The following is a 21612-nucleotide window of genomic DNA, read 5'->3' as shown; positions in this document are numbered from 1 at the left end:
CATGGTCAGCCCCCACCAGGCCCCCACTCATGTCTCCCACCCACCCCCACCCCCCAGCCACCATGGGCAGCCTCCACCAGGCCCCCACTCATGTCTCCCACCCACCCCCACCCCCCAGCCACCATGGGCAGCCCCCACCAGGCCCCCACTCATGTCCCCTATCACCCCCACCCCCCAGCCACCAGGGGCAGCCTCCACTAGGCCCCCACTCATGTCTCCCATCACCCCCACCTCTCAGCCACCAGGGGCACCCTCCACCAGGCCCCCACTCATGGCCCCTATCACCCCCACCCCCCCCGCCACCAGGGCCAGCCTCCACCAGGCCCGCACTCATGTCTCCCACCACCCCCACCCCCCAGCAGTGCAGGGGCAGCCTCCACCAGGCCCCCACTCATGTCTCCCACCACCCCCACCCCCCAGCCACCAGGGGCAGCCCCCACCAGGCCCCCACTCATGTCTCCCACCACCCCCATCCCCCAGCCACCAGGGGCAGCCCCCACCAGGCCCCCACTCATGTCTCCCACCACCCCCACTCCCCAGCCACCAGGGGCACCCTCCACCAGGCCCCCACTCATGTCTCCCACCCACCCCCACCCCCCAGCCACCATGGGCAGCCCCCACCAGGCCCCCACTCATGTCCCCTATCACCCCCACCCCCCAGCCACCAGGGGCACCCTCCACCAGGCCCCCACTCATGTCTCCCACCACCCCCACCCCTCAGCCACCATGGCCAACCCCCATCAGGCCCCCACTCATGTCTCCCACCCACCCCCACCCCCCAGCCACCATGGGCAGCCCCCACCAGGCCCCCACTCATGTCCCCTATCACCCCCACCCCCCAGCCACCAGGGGCACCCTCCACCAGGCCCCCACTCATGTCTCCCACCACCCCCACCCCTCAGCCACCATGGCCAGCCCCCATCAGGCCCCCACTCATGTCTCCCACCCACCCCCACCCCCCAGCCACCATGGGCAGCCTCCACCAGGCCCCCACTCATGTCTCCCACCCACCCCCACCCCCCAGCCACCATGGGCAGCCTCCACCAGGCCCCCACTCATGTCCCCTATCACCCCCACCCCCCAGCCACCAGGGGCAGCCTCCACCAGGCCCCCACTCATGTCTCCCACCACCCCCACCCCCCAGCCACCAGGGGCACCCTCCACCAGGCCCCCACTCATGGCCCCTATCACCCCCACCCCCCCGCCACCAGGGGCAGCCTCCACCAGGCCCCCACTCATGTCTCCCACCACCCCCACCCCCCAGCCACCAGGGGCACCCTCCACCAGGCCCCCACTCATGTGCCCCTGCACCCCCACCCCCCAGCATCCAGGGGCACCCTCCACCAGGCCCCCACTCATGGCCCCTATCACCCCCACCCCCCCGCCACAAGGGGCAGCCTCCACCAGGCCCCCACTCATGTCTCCCACCACCCCCACCCCTCAGCCACCATGGTCAGCCCCCACCAGGCCCCCACTCATGTCTCCCACCCACCCCCCAGCCACCATGGGCAGCCTCCACCAGGCCCCCACTCATGTCTCCCACCCACCCCCACCCCCCAGCCACCATGGGCAGCCCCCACCAGTCCCCCACTCATGTCCCCTATCACCCCCACCCCCCAGCCACCAGGGGCAGCCTCCACTAGGCCCCCACTCATGTCTCCCATCACCCCCACCTCTCAGCCACCAGGGGCACCCTCCACCAGGCCCCCACTCATGGCCCCTATCACCCCCACCCCCCCGCCACCAGGGGCAGCCTCCACCAGGCCCCCACTCATGTCTCCCACCACCCCCACCCCCCAGCCACCAGGGGCACCCTCCACCAGGCCCCCACTCATGTCCCCCTGCACCCCCACCCCCCAGCATCCAGGGGCACCCTCCACCAGGCCCCCACTCATGGCCCCTATCACCCCCACCCCCCGCCTCCAGGGGCAGCCTCCACCAGGCCCCCACTCATGTCTCACACCACCCCCACCCCCCCGCCACCAGGGGCAGCCTCCACCAGGCCCCCACTCATGTCCCCCTGCACCCAGGTCCTCACAATCACCAACCATGTGCGTAATGGTCAGCCTCCACAGCCAAAAGGCCCTACCAAGTAACCCATTCACCCACATGGAAATGAAAATTACATGTTACACCCTCAACGTACATAAAGCAAATGAACCCATGTCTGTCACACACAATGGTTGCAAATGAATTTGAAAACACCCAACATGACATGCATGAAACCAATGAGATGATACCACACAGTGAAGTATGAAAACAAAAATGTGTTAAAAAACATATGAATGCAAATGAAATGAAACAAACTACAATGCAAATGAAAAAAAGAAAAGGTGCATGTCCGTCCCAAAAAATGAAAAACACCAAATCCAAAAAAAATGTACTTCAAAGTCACATTAAAAATGAAATCAATCCGACAGAAAAAAAATAAAATCCAAACACCATTGCTCCATGGAGAAGAAAAAATAAAATTAAAAAATAAAACAATCCAATGAAGAACTATGTACAAAATATCCAAGGGTCCATGAGCCCAACTGAACAAAGGAAACCTACTAAAAACCCTAACAAAAAAGCAACTATATAAGCAACTATATACAAAAAGTGGAGCTGTGTCCGTCGACTCCAAATCATAAGAATAAACAAATGAAACCTAAAACTAAATAACTATATACAAAGGCGGCGGGCAACTCCAGCGGCTCACTCCGTAGTGTTCCGGGCCAGGGCATCATCAACCTCCTCGTCTATGTCCCGGAGGCGGTCCTGTTCCATGGCCCCGAGGGTCCGCAGGGACGACGCCATCTGCTCCTCCAACCCCCTGCGGATTGCCTCGAGGCACTCGGCCCGCCTCAGGGCCCTCCGCATGGAGTTCTCCGCCCTGACCATCGTGAGCCGCTCCTCTTCCACCCGCCGCCGCTCCGCACCTATCTGCTGGCCCAACCGCAGCCACACGGAAGACACTTCCTGTCCTGGGTCCTCCTGCCCTCCGGCCGATGCCTGCCCCTCCGATGTTGATGGCCCCGAGCCATGATGCCTCCCACGTTGACTCTGCTGCTGCCTCCGACGCAACTGCCTCTGCCAGCACGACGGCATCCAGGCTGATGGAATCCACCGACGCCGTCGTGCACGTGCCCTGCCTGATGATGCCGGCACATCCTCCATCTGCTGGGGTACAGTTGCTGTGGTGTCCACCCCTGCTTGACCTCCGACTCCCGACTGTGTCAGGGATGGGATCCCCACCGAGCTGGCTGCATAGGTCAGGGCAGGTCCACAGTGGGCCCTGGTGGCATCTGGGCCGGAAGACGGCAAGGAGAACGACTGGCGTATAGCCTCCACAGAGGAGGAGAGGGCCGCCAGATTGGCCGACACATGCAGGAAACCCCCGAACATGGAAGATCCCAATTGGGCCACGTCGGCACGGTGCTCTTCGTGATGATGTGCGTGCTCCTCCCGGGAAGCACGCACGTCATCACGAATTGCACCCGCACGCATCGCAACCCCAATCAGGACCTTCTCCATACGGACACGGGTCCCCTCGTCCGCAGGTGGAGGGGAGTCAGGTGACATGGACATCCCCTCTACCTGCGGACGGGCCTGGGACGGGGCAACCCTGCTGGTGCATGGTGGTGCACTCACAGGGTCAGGGACAGCGACATGCACAGGCCCCTCCACGGTGACCTGTGCTGCCTCCTGCCCCTGGCCCTGGACTGCACCACTTACACCAGCAGGGATGCCCCCACCAGGCCCAATGTGTGCCCCTGTGGCGGCCTCCTCCTCCTCTGTGGAAACCACCAACCTGGATGGCTCCTCACCGTCTTCCACCGTAGCAGGCCCCTGTGGGGGCTCACCCACCCCTTCCGCTGCAGCCGTGGGGGCATCCCCGCCGCCTTGCTCCACAGCGCCGTCTCCGCCCTCTTCTTCACTAGCCGCTGCGTAGAGGGAGACAAAGAACACAAGCATCAGGGTACTGTACAATGGTCCCCTAGACAGGAAGCAATAGCAGATGAGTACCACTGTCAAAGTACACTTCCATCATGTCCCTCCACAACACATGGGTCAGTCCAGGCAAAACACACACAGTAACAGGCATGGTGCATGCCATGGACATTTCCATACATGTCCAATGGACTCTTGAAACATACAATGATATGGAACTCACATGCATCATGGGTCATGCCTATCACATGCACTCACTTCACCTCAGTCACATCCATCTGGCCCCATACACCCCAAACACAGCGGATACAAGGGTAACTAGGCTGCATCAGTGAATCTGTGCATTGTCACACACATGTGTCATGCATCCATGGCATGCACAAGACACAGACACGCAGGTCAGGCACACAGACATGGCTACCATATATATACCTGCCATCAGCACCCATCACTCACCCCCACACATGTCCAGGAACAGAGACTGTCATGCTCTCATGTCTAAAATCTGCATAGGGCTCCCCATGTGGCATTTAAACACATGCAACAACCATGTGGTTCACACATCACTGGTCGCACATGCATTACCATGATGTCCCTGCACACATACATGCATACATGGCCTATGTCACACATACAGGCAAGTATCAGAGAACCAGCACACCGCAACATGCCCTGTCTCACACAGCAATGCTTGGACACTTACCGCTCAACTCCAGACGAGTCTCCCTCTCAAGGATCTGGGCGTGGAGCGCTGGGCGTACGCGTTCCAGGTTCCTCATCTGGATGGAACTCATGCGGCCCCGGCCCCCCTCCACGAGGTGCCGGGCCTTCACGAGGGTCCTGGACCTCAAGTCCTCCCAGCGCTTCTTTATCTTCTGGACGTCGCGGGTTGCCACCCCCTCCGCGTTGATGGCAACCACACAGTCGGCCCAGATCCTCTCCCGTCCTTCCTTGCTGGCGCGGGACGATCCAAAGAGGGCATCATACTGCCCCAGGACATGCTCCACCAGGACACCAACTTCGGTGGCAGTGAAGCTGGTGCCCCTCTGCCCCTCTGGCCTGGGGTTGCCACTGGTGCCAGATGTGGAAGTGCCCGACATGGCAACCCCAGAGGCAGGTGTGGGTGGGCAACTGGGTCCTGGGGCTGGGCTGTGGAGCGATGTAATCCCAGTCGGGAGTCTTCAGTTCCAGCAGGGGTGGACACAGCAACTGGACCCCTGCAGATGGCTGATGTGCAGGCACCAAATGGCAGGGCACGGTGGCAGCAGGCAGGCAGGCAGGCAGCAGCAGATGGCACGTGGGAGGCTGCTCGGGGCACTGGGGGGCAGTAATTCGGCCTTCTGGGCAGGAGCGTGGTCTTCCGTGTGTTTTCGCGTGGCCAGCTTGATACGGAGTGATTTGGCACGTGAAAATCCTGCACGTCAGCGTGAAATTCGAGGAAAGGCCCTTAGCGCGTAAGCGCGTCAGCACGCATACGCGATTCTATTGGACCAAAGGCCCTCAGCGCGTAAGCACGTCTGTGATGTGACCCGCACGGGTGTTTCCCACACAGCACGTGATGACAGAGCACACGTGGAAAAACTGCACGTCAGAGTGTCATCGCGTGTAATTGGACAGCACGTCAGAGTGTCATCGCGTGTAATTGGACAAAAGTGCGCGTACACGCGATTGGCCTATGTACGTGTATATCAGGGGTGCGCGGGCGCTTACACACGCAAGTACGTCAGCGCACCTGTATCCCGGGGTGCGCGGGAATTTCCACACGCTATTGGACTGGGTACTGGATTTCAGGGGTGCGCGGGTCACACGCTCGCCTACAACACGTGCAACGCATACATTTGCACGCTAACAAAAAAACAAGCTCAGACCCAGGATGAACATACCGTTCCTAGCAGCAGTGGACGTGGGCTACCAAAGGAGGAGGAGGAGGATAGTCAGGGCCAGAATATTCACACCCAGAACCAGCCTTTTCGGGATGCCTGATGACCAGGTGTATGGGAGGTACAGGTTTCCACCACACATAATACTGGACCTGGTGAGTGAGTGGGAGGATGACCTCACATCACCCACCCTGTGCTCCCAAGCACTCAGCCCCCTGGAGAAGGTCCTCAATGTACTGCACTTCTTAGCCACTGGATCATTTCAGCGGACAAGTGCCATAGTGGGTGGGGTATCACAGGCCACCCAGTCACGCTGCCTACACCAGGTCTTGAACATCATCACTGCACGCCCATCAGTCCGCAGGCACATATACCTGCCCAGAACACCTGCAGAAAGGCATGCTGCCGCCCTGGATTTTTACGGTGTGGCACGATTCCCCAAAGTGCTAGGTGCCATCGACTGCACCCATGTGGCTCTACGTCCCCCCAGGGCATCAGAGCACATCTATAGGAACCGCAAGCACTGGCATTCCATCAACGTGCAGGTAGTATGTAATGCCAAGGGAATCATCACCTCAGTATATGCCAAATATCCCGGGTCCACCCACGACAGCTTCATTTACCGAATGTCCACCCTAAGCCGGGACCTAGAAGCTGGGCGGCATGGCGGTACATGGCTGCTTGGTGAGTATGAATGCCACTGCACATGCATGCATGTCAGATACTGAGCAAGGTCACAACCCCACCAATGATACCAATCACCACCTCCACAGGGGACAGTGCCTACCCTCTCAGCCCCCACATGATGACGCCAATTCGGAACCCCACCACGCCACCCCAGGTAAGATATAACACAGCCCACATTACAACCCGGGGCATAGTGGAGCGCACATTCGGCGTGCTAAAGTCACGCTTTCGCTCCCTTGACCGTTCTGGCGGGCAGCTGTTGTACGTCCCACAGTAGTGTGCAGGATCATAGTGGCAGCATGTGTCCTGCACAACGTTGCAACACGCCGGGGCCTGGCCGTGGACATGGTGGTGGCCCCACATCCCCAACCACATGCACAGCCGCTGCGCATGGGAGGGGAACGGGCACGGGGGGAGGCAGCCCGTACACAGCTAGTGGCTAATTACTTCACATAGAAATCACACCCCTGTGGAGTGCACGCTGCCCTGGCACATTCCATCTGACAATCAATGATGACTCAACCTGACACTGATCCTGAATGTCTGGAGAATCAACCGTGAAAAGCATATCAGCCTGAGATTGTTCACCTGGCAGTGTTACAATGTGTGCATCCCTACCCACACAGACACCACCAATGCAGTTTTGTGAAGAAACACATTCAAGCAGCTAAAATGAATACCCACTTGCAAAATGCAACAAGAGGACAGTGCCATGTCAGCCAACCCATCCCCAGCACCGCCACACGACACACCGTGCCATGTCATGCTATTTGCAGGTAAACAAAGTAATCCCCACAACATGACACTAGTGTCACAATGTACAGTGTCCCTAATTGAAACTTGCAACACCTGAAATGCTCACAGTAATGCAGGACCAACAACAAACTTGAGCAGGTACTACCATTAACATGACATCACAAATGTAATAAATTAGTAGTCTCACCACCTGGAAATGCCTGCACTCCCACCACTACCAACTGTGCAGTGTTGGCGCCATGTAGAGTTGTAGGTGCACTGCTGCCAACATGGACCCCATCTCCAAACTAGAGGGCCTTGTGTAGACATGAGGAAGGGACCTGCAAATTGGGAGGTAGACACAGATGATGAGTTACACATCAATGCAACATGCAGTGTACAACACAACAGCAATATGCACTAGGAATGTATACACAGTATTGACTAGACTACCCACACATGTAGTGGGAGTCCAATGTCACCATGTACGTCAATGTCACTTGGGCACACCCTTTGCAAGCCCATGGAAACGGGAAGCAGGAGGGGTGTGTGTGACTCAAACCCAAGCATCTGAACCAAATACATGACAAGCCTGCATGTGCCCAGCCACAATGCAGCGTATGCCCACAGGAACCACGGAAGGCAACAAATTGTCCCAAAAAAATTGGGAAAAAAATAATTAAAAATAAAAATAAAAATAAAAATAAAAAAAATAAAAAAATGGCCATTGATGGGCCCGGGGGGGTTGGGGAGGCCACCCTGGAGGTCCGAGGACAGAGTGCACACCAAAACCCACCTGTGTGGATCCTGGGGAAAAAAAACACCTCCATGGGCTCATGGCCCACACGGCTACCCTATTGTGGGAGTATCACTGCTGTCGCTATTATCACCCTGTGCAGCTGCATCCGGAGGTGGTTGCACTATGGGAGGCAGCCCACGCAAGGCCCTAGTCTGCTCCTCCATGGCTGCAAGCATGCGGGTGTGGTAGGTCTCGTTCTGGAGGATGAGTGTGCGGAGGTCCCCATGCAACAACTCACGGGATGCCCGGACCTCTGCCCTCGTTGCCTGCATCTCAGCTGAGAGCGTACGGGTGAGACGCTCCAGCTGCTGTTCTGTCCTTTGGTGTGTTGAAGCCTCAAGCTCAACAAGAGTCGTCCTGAGGTGAAGGAGCTCCTGCCTCAGGGCTTCCCTGTGGCCCTGGGACTCTATGGAGATGGCCTCCTGCAGAGTCGCCAGTGCCGCCCACCTGTCCCTGTTGGACGCCAACATGTCCTCCCTGTGTGACTGGCAGATGGAGTCGGTTGCCTGCTGTAGTCGCTCCTTCAGCCTTTCAGGGGGGACAATGGAAGTGGCCACCCTATCCATGGCCTGAGCCATCATCTCGGATGATGCTGCCTGTTGGGTTGCCATACCGTAAATGGATTGCTCCCATGCGGTATTGCCAGGTGGCGTACGGCCACCACGTCGGCGGGCACCACACCTGTCTGGGGCAAGGCGAACTGCGCCTTGCTGTGCCGGCACTGCCTGAGGCTGCAGGACTGCATTCCCCCTCTGATCTGCTGGCCCAGGAACAGGATCAGATGTCGCGGAGTGTGACCCTGCATCCGTAACCACCAAAGGCGTAGCTGCCAACACTGACATCCCCATTGAGGGTTCTGACCCTGGTGCAGGTGGGTGGGACAGAACAGAATCCCTCCCTGGAACACTCACCTGCGACGGCACGTAGGTCTCATCATCCGAATCAACACCTGAGTACAGCTCGGGGGAGGTGCAGCCAGAGACACCCCTTGAGAGCACGACCTGCAGCACTTGTGGGTTCTCACCCACCACCACACCACGTCCCTCACTGGTGGTTGGTCGGCCCTCGGACCCCTCCTGGGTCTGCACCATCTCCACAACCCCAGCAGTATCAGGTGCGTCTTCCCCTGCAAAGACATAAAAACAAAGAAATGGAAACAGGCATTAGCACCATGGCACACAATGAGGGCTGAGAAGCAAGAGAACCAGTACTTGATTGACACAAGTCCCACATGACTAAAACCCTCCCATGCATGCACCCTCACTGCGTATGAAGGGGAGGCAAATGGCACACATTGATGACACCAAGATGGAAGATGAACACATTTTCTGCATGCTGCCTGGCAGTGGCATCACACATTGGCCTGTGATTGCCAGGTGAAACACACATGCCATCACACATATGGCATGTACCATTGCTATTGAGTGAAGATGGAGAGGAGGGCAGCACCTATTCATTCAGTCCAGTTCCCGCATGTAATAGCATTTCTAATTCAAACAGGTCAGATTTTTCTCCTGGAGCTGCCAGTCCAAAATGGTCCAATTGCACAGGGACATGTGTGAACAAATGATATCCAGGTAACAAAGTCACTCCACTTTACCATAGCCATGTCAGACATGTGACTAGAGGACTGTGAAATGCCTACTAAAAGTGGTGGAATGCAAACAATCTGACTGAATGAACAGTGAAAAATAAGCAACAATGTTGTGGCAAGGTGACACTTCAAGGGCAACTGGCGTGCAGTTGGGCTAGATGTCTACTGTTGGTAGAAGGGATACTGCTATGGCCAAATGCAGCTGCGCAGGATGTATTGCATGAAGCACATGGCTGACCCATACGACTCAGGCGCACACACTCTCACCTGGCACACAAACAGAAGCCCTCACACACACACCATGCACATGGATGACACACACATGCATGTGCACTCACCGGACAATGCCTCGTAATCAGGCAGATCTCCCACGCCTTGGATCTGTTCCTCCGTGACGTAGGTCCCAGCGACTGACTCATGTGGAGTGAGTTCCATGTCTACTACTGGAGACCCACCTCCAGTCACTAGAGTTGCGGCATGACTTGAGGCCAGCTTACTCTTTGCCCTGCGCTTTAGGTCATTCCAGCGCTTATAGCAATCATTGGCTGTGCGCCTCACGATTCCAAGGGCACTTACGATGTCCGCAATGGTCTGCCAGTGTGCCTGGCGTTGTGCAGGTGTGGTCTTGGATCCTGCAACAATGACCATCTCGTTATCATGTGTGGACACATACTCGACAAGTGCATTCAGTTCGTCATCCGTGAAGCTGGGCTTCCTCGATGGGCCGGACTGTGTAGCCGTGTCTGGGGCATCAGCCTGTGCCGGGCGAGCACTCTTCCTCTTCCGCTTGGAAGGTGGTGGTGATCCTGAGTGTCCTGCGCCGCTCTGGACACTAGGGGCAGGAGCCCTGGTGGACTCTGTATCAGGAGTGTGGGATTGCACACTCAGCATGGGAGTTGGTGCAGGCATTGGCTCAAGTGTAATGGTGTCAGGGGGAATGTCAGCAGGATGGACTAGGACCGACACTGTCCTGGCTGGGTGTGTGAGAGCTGGGGTGGATGGAGCCGCAGCTGCCCCTGCAGCCTCTCCGCCCTGACTACTTGGGGCAGCAGATGACCTTGCTGCCCCAGATGCACGTGGCATGATGACATCAACGTGCACCAGCGCACGTGTCATAGGCCTGCTGACCTGGAAGTCAGCCATGGAGTCAGCCAGGTCTGGTGCCACAATGGGCTGGTCCAACAAGGGCTGAGCATGGATGGTGTCAGCCACATCAGCCTCAACGGGAGGGGGGGGGGATTATGGGTGCCCTTGACTGGTCCTCCACACATGGGGGGACAGGCTCACCCTGCAAGTAACGACCACGTCCCCTACCGAATCCACCACGGCCACCACTTGTGGCTCTTCCACCTTTGCCACCCTTACGGAATCCTCGCCTCCCAGCCATGGCACTGATGTTAATGTGCGTATGGGAGTGGCTGTAAACTATTGTCCTGGGCAATTGGGGGTCAAAGGGGTTGGGTACCAGATGGTAATTGTACCCTAGTGCTCTAGCAAGGCTGAATGTAACCCCTGGGGAAAGATGACGGGTCACGCTAAGCACAGGAGCCCCAAAAAAGGGAGATGACGTGCATGCAACCCCTCCTAGACCACGTGTGCAGAAAGAAAAACCTGCACTACGCTGTGGCACCCAGTAACACAAGAATGAACGTATGCGTGTCACACGCAGCCTAGAATGACCTCTGAAGGGGTAGGCGACACACGGGGCAAGCACAGATGTTAGATACGTGCGTGTCTCACCGTCTGCCAAGTAAAAGAGTGTGAAAAAGGAGCGCGTTTGGTTGGCAACACCCCCGCCAAAAGAAGATTTGTACGCTGTCTGAGGAGACAGGACAACAGTAGAAGGGAACACTGTTTGAGGGAACAGGCCCAGGTAAACCAGTAAAAGAGAAAAAAGAGAAAAAGCTGTCAGAGGTAACAGGGAATACGAACTTGAAACGCCGTGAAGTAAATCGCGTGTAAAACGACAAGAAGTACAGAATTCACCCACTCGCTCTCCACGAAAAGCACGTACAAGGAAATGGTGTTCTACACGTATCATTTATACAGGCCCACTCGTCCAGCGTCACTTACGCGGCGTGTACGCGCTAGGGCCATTTCCACCAATTACACGCTTTGTCACTGCCGCGTGTACGCGCTAGGCCCATTCCCACCAATTACACGCTTTGACACTCGGACGTGTCTTTCATTTTTTTAACACGCAACATTTTCAAACGTGTGCCCAATTCAACGTGCACGTGACTTCATAGACGCGCATACGCTGGCGACGCCTTTACGCGCTAAGGGCCTTTGGTCCAATGACATCGCATATGCGTGCTGCCGTGCATACGCGCATGGCCCTTTCCTCGTATTGCACGCGGACGTGCAGTTTTTCACGCGCGCTGAAATGCGCATGCACGTCTGTACGCGTCACGTCACAGGGGCGCTTGCGCTTGAGGGGCCTTCTGTCCAATGAAAATGCGTATGCGTGCAGACGCGCTTACGCGCTAAGGGCCTTTCCTCGAATTACACGCTGACGTGCAGATTTTTCACGTGCCAAATCACTCCGTATCAAGCTGGCCACGCGTATGCACACGGAAGACCACGCTCCTGCCCAGAAGGCCGAACTACTGCCCCCCAGAGCCCCGAGCACGCTCCCACCTGTCATCTGCTGCTGCCTGACTGCCTGTTGCCCACGTGCACTGACATTTGCTGCCTGCACATCAGCCAGGGGTGCTGTTGCTGTGACCACCCCTGCTGGAACCGAAGACTCCCGACTGGGATTACATCGCTCCACAGCCCAGCCCCAGGACCCAGTTGCCCACCCACTCCTGCCTCTGGGGTTGTCATGTTGGGGCAAACACCATCTGTGACCACTGACAACCCCCGGCCAGAGAGGCAGAGGGGCACCAGCTTCAGTGCCACCGAAGTTGGTGTCCTGGTGGAGCAAGTCCTGGGGCAGTATGATGCCCTCTTCGGATGTTCCCGCGCCTACAAGGAAGGACGGACTCGGATCTGGACTGACATCGTGACTGCCATCAACGTGGAGGGGGTGGCAGTCCGCGACTTACAACATGTCAGGAAGCGCTGGGAGGACTTCAGGTCCAGGACCCTGAACAAGGCCCGGCGCCTCTTGAAGGCAGCGGATGCCAAGGGGTGCCGGGGCCACTTGTCGGAAGAACAGATGAGGGTCCTGGAACGCATATCCCCAGCGCTCCACGTCCAGGTCCTAGAGAAGCAGACCCGTCTGGAGTCGAGCGGTGAGTGTACATGCATCCTGATTGTGAGCAGTGCGTGTGGTGATTATTCGGTAGTGTGCAGGTTGCACATCTGTTTGTATGGGGTTGAGTATGGCTGGGGGTGTACAGGGATGTGGGGCTGACACATGCGAGGGCTGTAATGTGTGAGACATGGATGGTGCTTGTGTGTGTAGGCTTGCATGCCAAATGCAGTTGTGTGGGCACACATGTTTGGATGAATGTGTATGTAAGTAGACATGTCCGTGATGTCACGCATGTATGTTGTTTTCGGCTGCATGTATCAGCACTGTGTACATGTGCATGTGTGTGTATTTGACAAGGGTGCAACAGTGATGCAACATGGATGCATGTGACAGCGGTATGTGGAAGCCTGATTGGCAGATGTGACATGGATGCCCGTCTGAACAGTGCGACACTTGGCAGAGGTGTACACATGCATGCAAGTGTGGTGGTGTGTGTACATGTGTGGTGCACTTCCTGTGTTGCATGTGATGTCGGGCTCACCTTTGGCTGCTCATGCTGTTGTATGTGTAGGGATGGTGGTGGCAGTTGCGATATGGCTGTGGTATGGCTCATGTGTGCGAGTTGTAATGACATGTGTGTTGGGGATTGTGATGACATGTCTGAGGTTTGCCAATGCCATTCATGTGCAACTGTCATGTGTGTATGTGTCCATTGTACAGTGCCCTGATGCCTGTGTTTTGTTTCTCCCTGTCTGCAGCGTCAACTGATGAAGAGGGCGGAGAAGGTGCTGTGGAGCACAGCGGCGGGTATCCGACCGCCAGCCGGAGACGCAAGGCCCGGCTCCCCTCCCGTGTTGTCATCTCGTCGGGGAGTGAGGAGTCCGGTGCCGCGTCCCAGGCCGCAGCTGCCGGGGGGAGGTCCAAGAGGCGGAGGTTGGAGTTGGACTCCTCGGCAGCAGAAGGGGCAGCTGGGACCCCACAGGGCCCAACAGGGGAAGATGGCACGGAGTCATCCAGGTTGGTGGGGGGTTTGGTGGAGGAGGAGGCCGTGCAAGCACCAGAGACGGGGTCTGGAGGTGGGGATCCCTCTGGTGCTAGTGGTGCAGTGCAGGACCAGGGACAGGAGGCAGCACAGGCCGCCGCGGAGGTGCCTGTGTGCAATCCTGTCCCCGATCCTGTCCCTGCATCATCTTGCACCAGCAGGGATGCCTACGTCCAGACCCGTTTTCAGGCAGGGGATGAGCTGACATCAACTGGCCTTCCTCTGCCTGCGGACGTGGCTATCCAGGTCCTGGTTGAGCCTGTCCTGGCTGGTGTGGCGTTGCGTCAACGGGCCATGCGAGGTGACCTGCAGTCTTTTCATGGAGAGACTGCACGTCATCTCGAATGGCTCGTTGACCACGTCAGCCTGCTGGGACAGGTCACCCAGGCCGGATTCCTCCGTCTGGTGGGGCTTGCTCTGACCCTCTCCTCAACTGGACCCCCTACGTGCCAGTCGTCCTCTGTGCCATCTTGCCACCCATCAGTCACCTGGGTGCCCTGTGGAGCTGCCTCTGACGGTGCGGCCAGGCTGGTGGAGGAGGCATCCCTGCCACAGTCGGGAGTCGGACGTCCAGCAGGGGTGGCCACATCTACGACTGCACCCCAGCCGGCGGAGGATGTGCAGGCAGCAGGAGGCAGTGCACGGGCAGAGGCAGAGCAGCAGCAGCAACATGGTGGGAGCCATGAAGGCTCGGGGCCTTCGACATCGGAGGGGCAGGCATCGGCCCGAGGGCAGGAGGACCCAGGACAGAGAGTGTCTTCCGTGTGGCAGCGGTTGGGCCACGCCATAGATGCGGAGCGGCAGCGGGCGGAAGAGGCGCGGCTCACAATGGTCAGGGCGGAGAACTCCATGCGGAGGGCCCTGAGGCGGGCCGAGTGCCTCGAGGCAACCCACAGGGGGTTGGAGGAGGACACAGTGTCGTCACTGCGGACCCTTGGGTCCATGGAACAGGACCGCCTCCGGGACATCGAACAGGAGTTCGATGATGCCCTGGCCCGGAACACCACGGAGTGAGCCGCTGGACTTGCCCGCCGCCTTTGTATATAGTTCTTTAGTTTTAGGTTTCCTTTGTTTGTTCTTATGATTTGGAGTCGACGGACACTGCTCCACTTTTTGTATATAGTTGCATTTTAGTTAGGGTTTTTTGTAGGTTTCCTTTGTTCAGTTGGGCTCATGGACCCTTGGAAGTTTTGTACATAGTTCTTAATTGGATTAATTTTATTTTTCATTTGACTTTGGACAACATTTTTTTGGATTAGGATTTGGTGTTTTTATTTTTTTAAACGGACATGCAGCTTATCTTTTTGTCATTGCCATTGTAGTTTGTTTCACTTCTTTTGATTTCTTATTTTTTTTAATACAATTTTGTTTTCATACTTCACTGTGTGGTATCATCTCATTGGTTTCATGCATGTCATGTTGGGTGTTTTCCCATTCAATTGCAACCATTGTGTGTGACGGACATGGGTTCATTAGCTTTATGAACATTGGGGGTGTAACATGTAATTTCCATTTGCATGTGGGTGAATGGGTTACTTGGTAGGGCTTTTTGGCTGTGGAGGCTGACCATAACGCACATGATTGGGGATTGTGAGGACCTGGTGGAGGCTGCCCATAGTGGCTGGGGGGTGGGGGTGGTGGGAGACATGAGTGGGGGCCTGGTGGAGGGTGCCCCTGGTGGCTGGGGGGTGGGGGTGCAGGGGGACATGAGTGGGGGCCTGGTGGAGGGTGCCCCTGGTGGCTGGGGGGTGGGGGTGATAGGGGCCATGGGTGGGGGCCTGGTGGAGGGTGCCCCTGGATGCTGGGGGGTGGGGTGCAGGGGGACATGAGTGGGGGCCTGGTGGAGGCTGCCCCTGCACTGCTGGGGGGTGGGGGTGGTGGGAGACATGAGTGGGGGCCTGGTGGAGGGTGCCCCTGGTGGCTGGGTGGTGGGGGTGGTGGGAGACATGAGTATGGGCCTGGTGGAGGGTGCCCCTGCACTGCTGGGGGGTGGGGGTGGTGGGAGACATGAGTGGGGGCCTGGTGGAGGGTGCCCCTGCACTGCTGGGGGGTGGGGGTGGTGGGAGACATGAGTGGGGGCCTGGTGGAGGGTGCCCCTGCACTGCTGGGGGGTGGGGGTGGTGGGAGACATGAGTGGGGGCCTGGTGGAGGCTGCCCCTGCGCTGCTGGGGGGTGGGGGTGGTGGGAGACATGGGTGGGGGCCTGGTGGAGGGTGCCCCTGGTGGCTGGGTGGTGGGGGTGGTGGGAGACATGAGTGGGGGCCTGGTGGAGGGTGCCCCTGGTGGCTGGGGCGTGGGGGTGGTGGGAGACATGAGTGGGGGCCTGGTGGAGGGTGCCCCTGGTGGCTGGGTGGTGGGGGTGGTGGGAGACATGAGTGTGGGCCTGGTGGAGGGTGCCCCTGCACTGCTGGGGGGTGGGGGTGGTGGGAGACATGAGTGGGGGCCTGGTGGAGGGTGCCCCTGGTGGCTGGGGGTGGGGGTGATAGGGGCCATGGGTGGGGGCCTGGTGGAGGGTGCCCCTGGATGCTGGGGGGTGGGGGTGCAGGGGGACATGAGTGGGGGCCTGGTGGAGGCTGCCCCTGCACTGCTGGGGGGTGGGGGTGGTGGGAGACATGGGTGGGGGCCTGGTGGAGGGTGCCCCTGGTGGCTGGGTGGTGGGAGACATGAGTGGGGGCCTGGTGGAGGGTGCCCCTGGTGGCTGAGGGGTGGGAGTGGTGGGAGACATGAGTGGGGGCCTGGTGGAGGGTGCCCCTGGTGGCTGGGTGGTGGGGGTGGTGGGAGACATGAGTGTGGGCCTGGTGGAGGGTGCCCCTGCACTGCTGGGGGGTGGGGGTGGTGGGAGACATGAGTGGGGGCCTGGTGGACGGTGCCCCTGCACTGTTGGGAGGTGGGGGTGGTGGGAGACATGAGTGTGGGCCTGGTGGAGGGTGCTCCTGCACTGCTGGGGGGTGGGGGTTGTGGGAGACATGAGTGGGGGCCTGGTGGAGGCTGCCCCTGCACTGCTGGGGGGTGGGGGTGGTGGGAGACATGAGTGGGGGCCTGGTGGAGGCTGCCCCTGGTGGCTGGGGGGTGGGGGTGGTGGGAGACATGAGTGGGTGCCTGGTGGAGGCTGCCCCTGCACTGCTGGGGGGTGGGGGTGGTGGGAGACATGCATTGTTGATCAGTAGTGCAAGGTGACATGTGGGTTGGCTGGGGGGCATTCCCATGGTGGATGGGCCACCTGCGGGACATGAGCAGGGGTGCAGGGTAGTCCCCCGTGGTGTGGGCTGCCTGCAGGGGCAGTGGAGGTTGTGGAGCGTACACCTGGGAGGACCCACACGGCCAATTCACGTGTAGTACTCCCCAGAACCCCTGAAATACACATACCCTGCTGAAATCGCGTGTGGAACTTCCCATGCACCCCTGAAATACACGTACCCTGCTGAAATCGCGTGTGGAACTTCCCGCGCACCCATGGAATACACGTACCCTGCTCGCACTGGGCCAATCGCGTGTGGAACTTCCCGCGCACCCCTGGAATACACATACCCTGCTGAAATCGCGTGTGGTACTTCCCGCGCACCCATGGAATACACGTACCCTGCTCGCACTGGCCCAATCGCGTGTGGAACTTCCCGCGCACCCCTGAAATACACGTACCCTGCTGAAATCGCGTGTGGAACTTCCCGCGCACCCCTGGAATACACGTACCCTGCTGAAATCGCGTGTGGAACTTCCCGCGCCCCGATGGAATACACATACCCTGCTCGCACTGGGCCAATCGCGTGTGGAACTTCCCGCGCACCCCTGAAATACACGTACCCTGCTGGAATCGCGTGTGGAACTTCCCGCGCACCACTGGAATACACGTACCCTGCTGAAATCGCGTGTGGTACTTCCCGCGCACCCATGGAATACACGTACCCTGCTCGCACTGGCCCAATCGCGTGTGGAACTTCCCGCGCACCCCTGGAATACACGTAACCTGCTGAAATCGCGTGTGGTACTTCCTGCGCACCCATGGAATACACGTACCCTGCTCGCACTGGGCCAATCGCGTGTGGAACTTCCCGCGCACCCCTGAAATACACGTACCCTGCTGTAATCGCGTGTGGAACTTCCCGCGCACCCCTGGAATACACGTACCCTGCTGAAATCGCGTGTGGAACTTCCCGCGCACCCATGGAATACACGTACCATGCTTGCACGGGGCCAAACGCGTGTGGAACTTCCCGCGCACCCCTGAAATACACGTTCCCCGCTTGGCTTTTGCTGTTTGCCAGCCCGGTGAACTGGTCCAGGGTTAGCGCAGCCCTTTGCGATGATTTAGCGATTTTGATGGCTTTTCCTTGCGCGAGGGCGTTCTTGGGGGCGTTACTGGCGCTGCTGCAGGGTCGCTGCGATTCTCTGCGCCACGGCTGGTTTGGGAGCCTAAAATCCATGAATACGCTGTGCGCGGAAATCGGTTTTAGCGCACGTGCCTGGCGCAGACAATCGCACGCGGACACTCTGCGCCAGCCGCTTGCGACACTTTTCTGCGAAATTCTATGAATTACCCTGTTAATTTACTCACGGAGGTTGCCTGTTTAATTTACGTTTCTAATTCACCACCAAATGTTTAAAAAAAAACATGTTTCGCTACTTCCACTGTGTGTTAATAGCCCTATAGACCTCGGCAGGATCATTAACACTTCGTGAGCAAAGAAGACTCCTGGTGCAACTGAAAAGTTCTCGGACTTAACAAAGGCTCTCACGCGGGGCTCCCGCTACAGAGATATTCCAGCCACTCATAGTTTGGGTGTTTCATTGGCTAAACACTTCTTTCCATGCTCTTGTTTTCTGTCAGTCACTGTCAGCTTCTTCTCGTCATGTTCTCGGGGTCTAGTGAACTCTTGCACTTGGGTCTCAGGAACCGGGGTGCATCTGGTAGAGCATCTTAAGCCGCAGCCAGAGGGATGTCTGGGTGTCTAGAGGTGGGGCCCACAAGTGCTTGACCACTGAAGCTGGTCAGGAAGATGTCTGTGGGTTCTTGGTTCTTTCCTTCCATTAGGGGCGTTGTCTATGCTCCCCATGCCCCAGTTTCCTCTGCCTCCTCAGCAGTCCAAGACATTGCCCTCAATCTGAGTAGGTTGGTAAGGGACCCCTACTACGAGGTCCCCTAGCGGGTCCCTTCCTTAATGCCTGGTCTGACCAGGTGTTAAGAACGGGACCCGTTAAGGGACCTGGGTGCAAATAACGGGCTTGGCATACGCCGGCCCATTATTTGCACCCTCCCCATTCCCATTGAGCCCTATGTGGGCTCAAATGGGAATGGGGAATGGTTTGGGAAATGGGGATTTACCAGTCCCTCCAAGGTCAGAATGGACCGGTAAGTCCCCATTGTACCAAACCAAAGTCGGTACCGGCATGGTAGGCAGTCATGGCGCAAATAGCGCAATGACTACCACCATACTCGGAATGAGGGCCATTGTCCATCTTAAGGACTCCTTAACTCCTTGCCTCAGTCCTGCTGTTCTCTGTTCCCTTTGCTTCTCTCCTATACCACCTTCACTGTATAAGTGGGGGTTTCCAGGGTGATCCGCCTCTCATCACCATCTCCCAGGCCCAGGATTGCCAACCACACAAAGTCACCCGGCCCCCGTGGCTTACCCAACACCCCCCCAGAATCAAAGAATGGACTATGTCACAGTAGCCGTCCCATCTTCTCGAGAGACTTCTGCTAGAAAGAACCTGAAAATAGCGGTGCGCCTGACTTGCAAATTGTGAAGTATCTTCTTCCTATCTCTACAACCTTCTCTCCAATATTCAGTCCTAAATGCTCAGCAATGCTTTGACTACTCTTGAATTTAGCATTTTATCATTAAACTTCACACTTGTTGATATGTCTGCCCAATCAACAAATTAATAGTTTGATTGTATGTATGTATGTATGTATGTCCTTTATTTTTATAGTGCTTCATGCCAGATTCTTCTCGCTTCTCTACCCAACTCAATGGTGCTCAGTTTTTCAACTTTGAAATGATGAGCGGGCAAGATTATGAGTTTGCTGGTATTACCAGGGCTATCCCGTTAAACTCATTTACCATTATCCCATGCGGTAAGCATGCAGTAACATTAAGGGTCAACATGAATCCAAATCATGAAGACACGTCCGTTATTCCCAATTTCAGAGCAGGACCTGTATGTGCTTTAATACCACGTGAGCACCATGGCAGGGAGGGAATTTCCTCAATGCAGAAAAATCAGGTAGAAACATGTTCAATATCAACAATCATAGCTTGGTGGAATGGAAAAAAGCATTCATTATTCATAAATATCACGTTTTGCCACTACCAACAAACGTGCAAACAGGTACTGAGTTGGCCCTGTGAGTGTAGGTTGCACACAAATAGCTGGATGAGTGCTTGAATGACTGACTTACCTTGTCCCTCTTGCCCGTTACTTTTGCAGCTAGCTTCTAATAAAATAGTGGCGTATCTATGCAGAGCGATTCCGAACCTCACTAGCATTAGTGAACATGTTCTTTAGCCGCCCACGCGCTCATCTGCTAATGCATTGAAATCAAATGCTGAAACCTGAATTGAAATTTTAAATGACTCCTTCATCAGGGTAATACAGTTCAGGTGTGCTCAGTTCACGCATCCACTTTAATTCACAGCTGTAGAGTGCATCTTGCATCAAAATCAGCCAGAGAGAGAGAGCGACAACATCAGTTTGAACAGTAATTAATGCTGAGTCTCATCAACTCCCAATAATTGCTATCGTGTGTGCGCAGAAATCTTTAACACATGCAATCAATGGCTTTGGCCCACACCCTCAACTACAAAATGCATAATACTTCTCTATGTTTTTGTGGCATGGGTTTGCTTGTATATTTTGGATGACTGCCAGTCATGAATGTGTGAGTGCGTTGAGTTAATCCAATGATAGAAATCAACTGAGCTCTGACTACATTGAATTAGTCCTCTTTACCTTTTCAAGCCACCGAGGCAGCTCAGTGAGTTAAATGTGTGTCTATGATATACCAGTGCACATTTGCAGTCAGCAGTTTGAATCCCAGCAGGAATTGCTCATCTATTTAGCTCTCTGAGCTTGACCATTCTAATACCATTAGCCCATGTAAATAAAACAATCAATGGAGTGCTTAGAACAACAACGCAACTGGCATGAAGCACTATATAGAGACATTATGTATATCAGCACACCATCTATTTCTTTCTTAGATGGTCTCTAAAGTGTTTGGAATCCAAGACACTTTAGCTTCCACCAATGTCATCGAGGATCTGATGAATATTTTAATTGCAGTTTCCAAAGACAGCTGAGAGGGAGAGAGACATACCTACAAAGATGTATATCGTTTTTTTTTTACATGCGCATATATTTCTATGTCATTTTGTTCAATACATGTACTCATATTTGCTTATCAGAGCATCTATAGCGGGAAGTCAACACCATGCAGGTGCTCAGCACCAGTGCGTGAAGGTGGAAGGAGAAAGCACAGGAGGTTCTTTTGGATAATGGTCACATGACATCTACCCGCAAAAAATAACAATAGTGACTTAGCTATTTAAAACATCTGTTTGACTCTACCTATGCAAAAGAAATTAACAATCAACAAACGAATGTGTTCATTGAAGAATAAGAGTTGGTGAAGCTGTTATTTGTTACAAAAGATGAACTGATGAAAAAGGAAAATGGACATCCAGAACTTCAATTTCAATGCACGAAAGATTCCATTTGTTATGCACTCCCTTTTATATTA

This window comes from Ambystoma mexicanum, chromosome 9, assembly GCF_040938575.1.
Source record: "Ambystoma mexicanum isolate Mex_15411 chromosome 9, UKY_AmexF1_1, whole genome shotgun sequence".
NCBI lineage: Eukaryota > Metazoa > Chordata > Amphibia > Caudata > Ambystomatidae > Ambystoma > Ambystoma mexicanum.
This window is presented reverse-complemented; position numbering follows the sequence as displayed.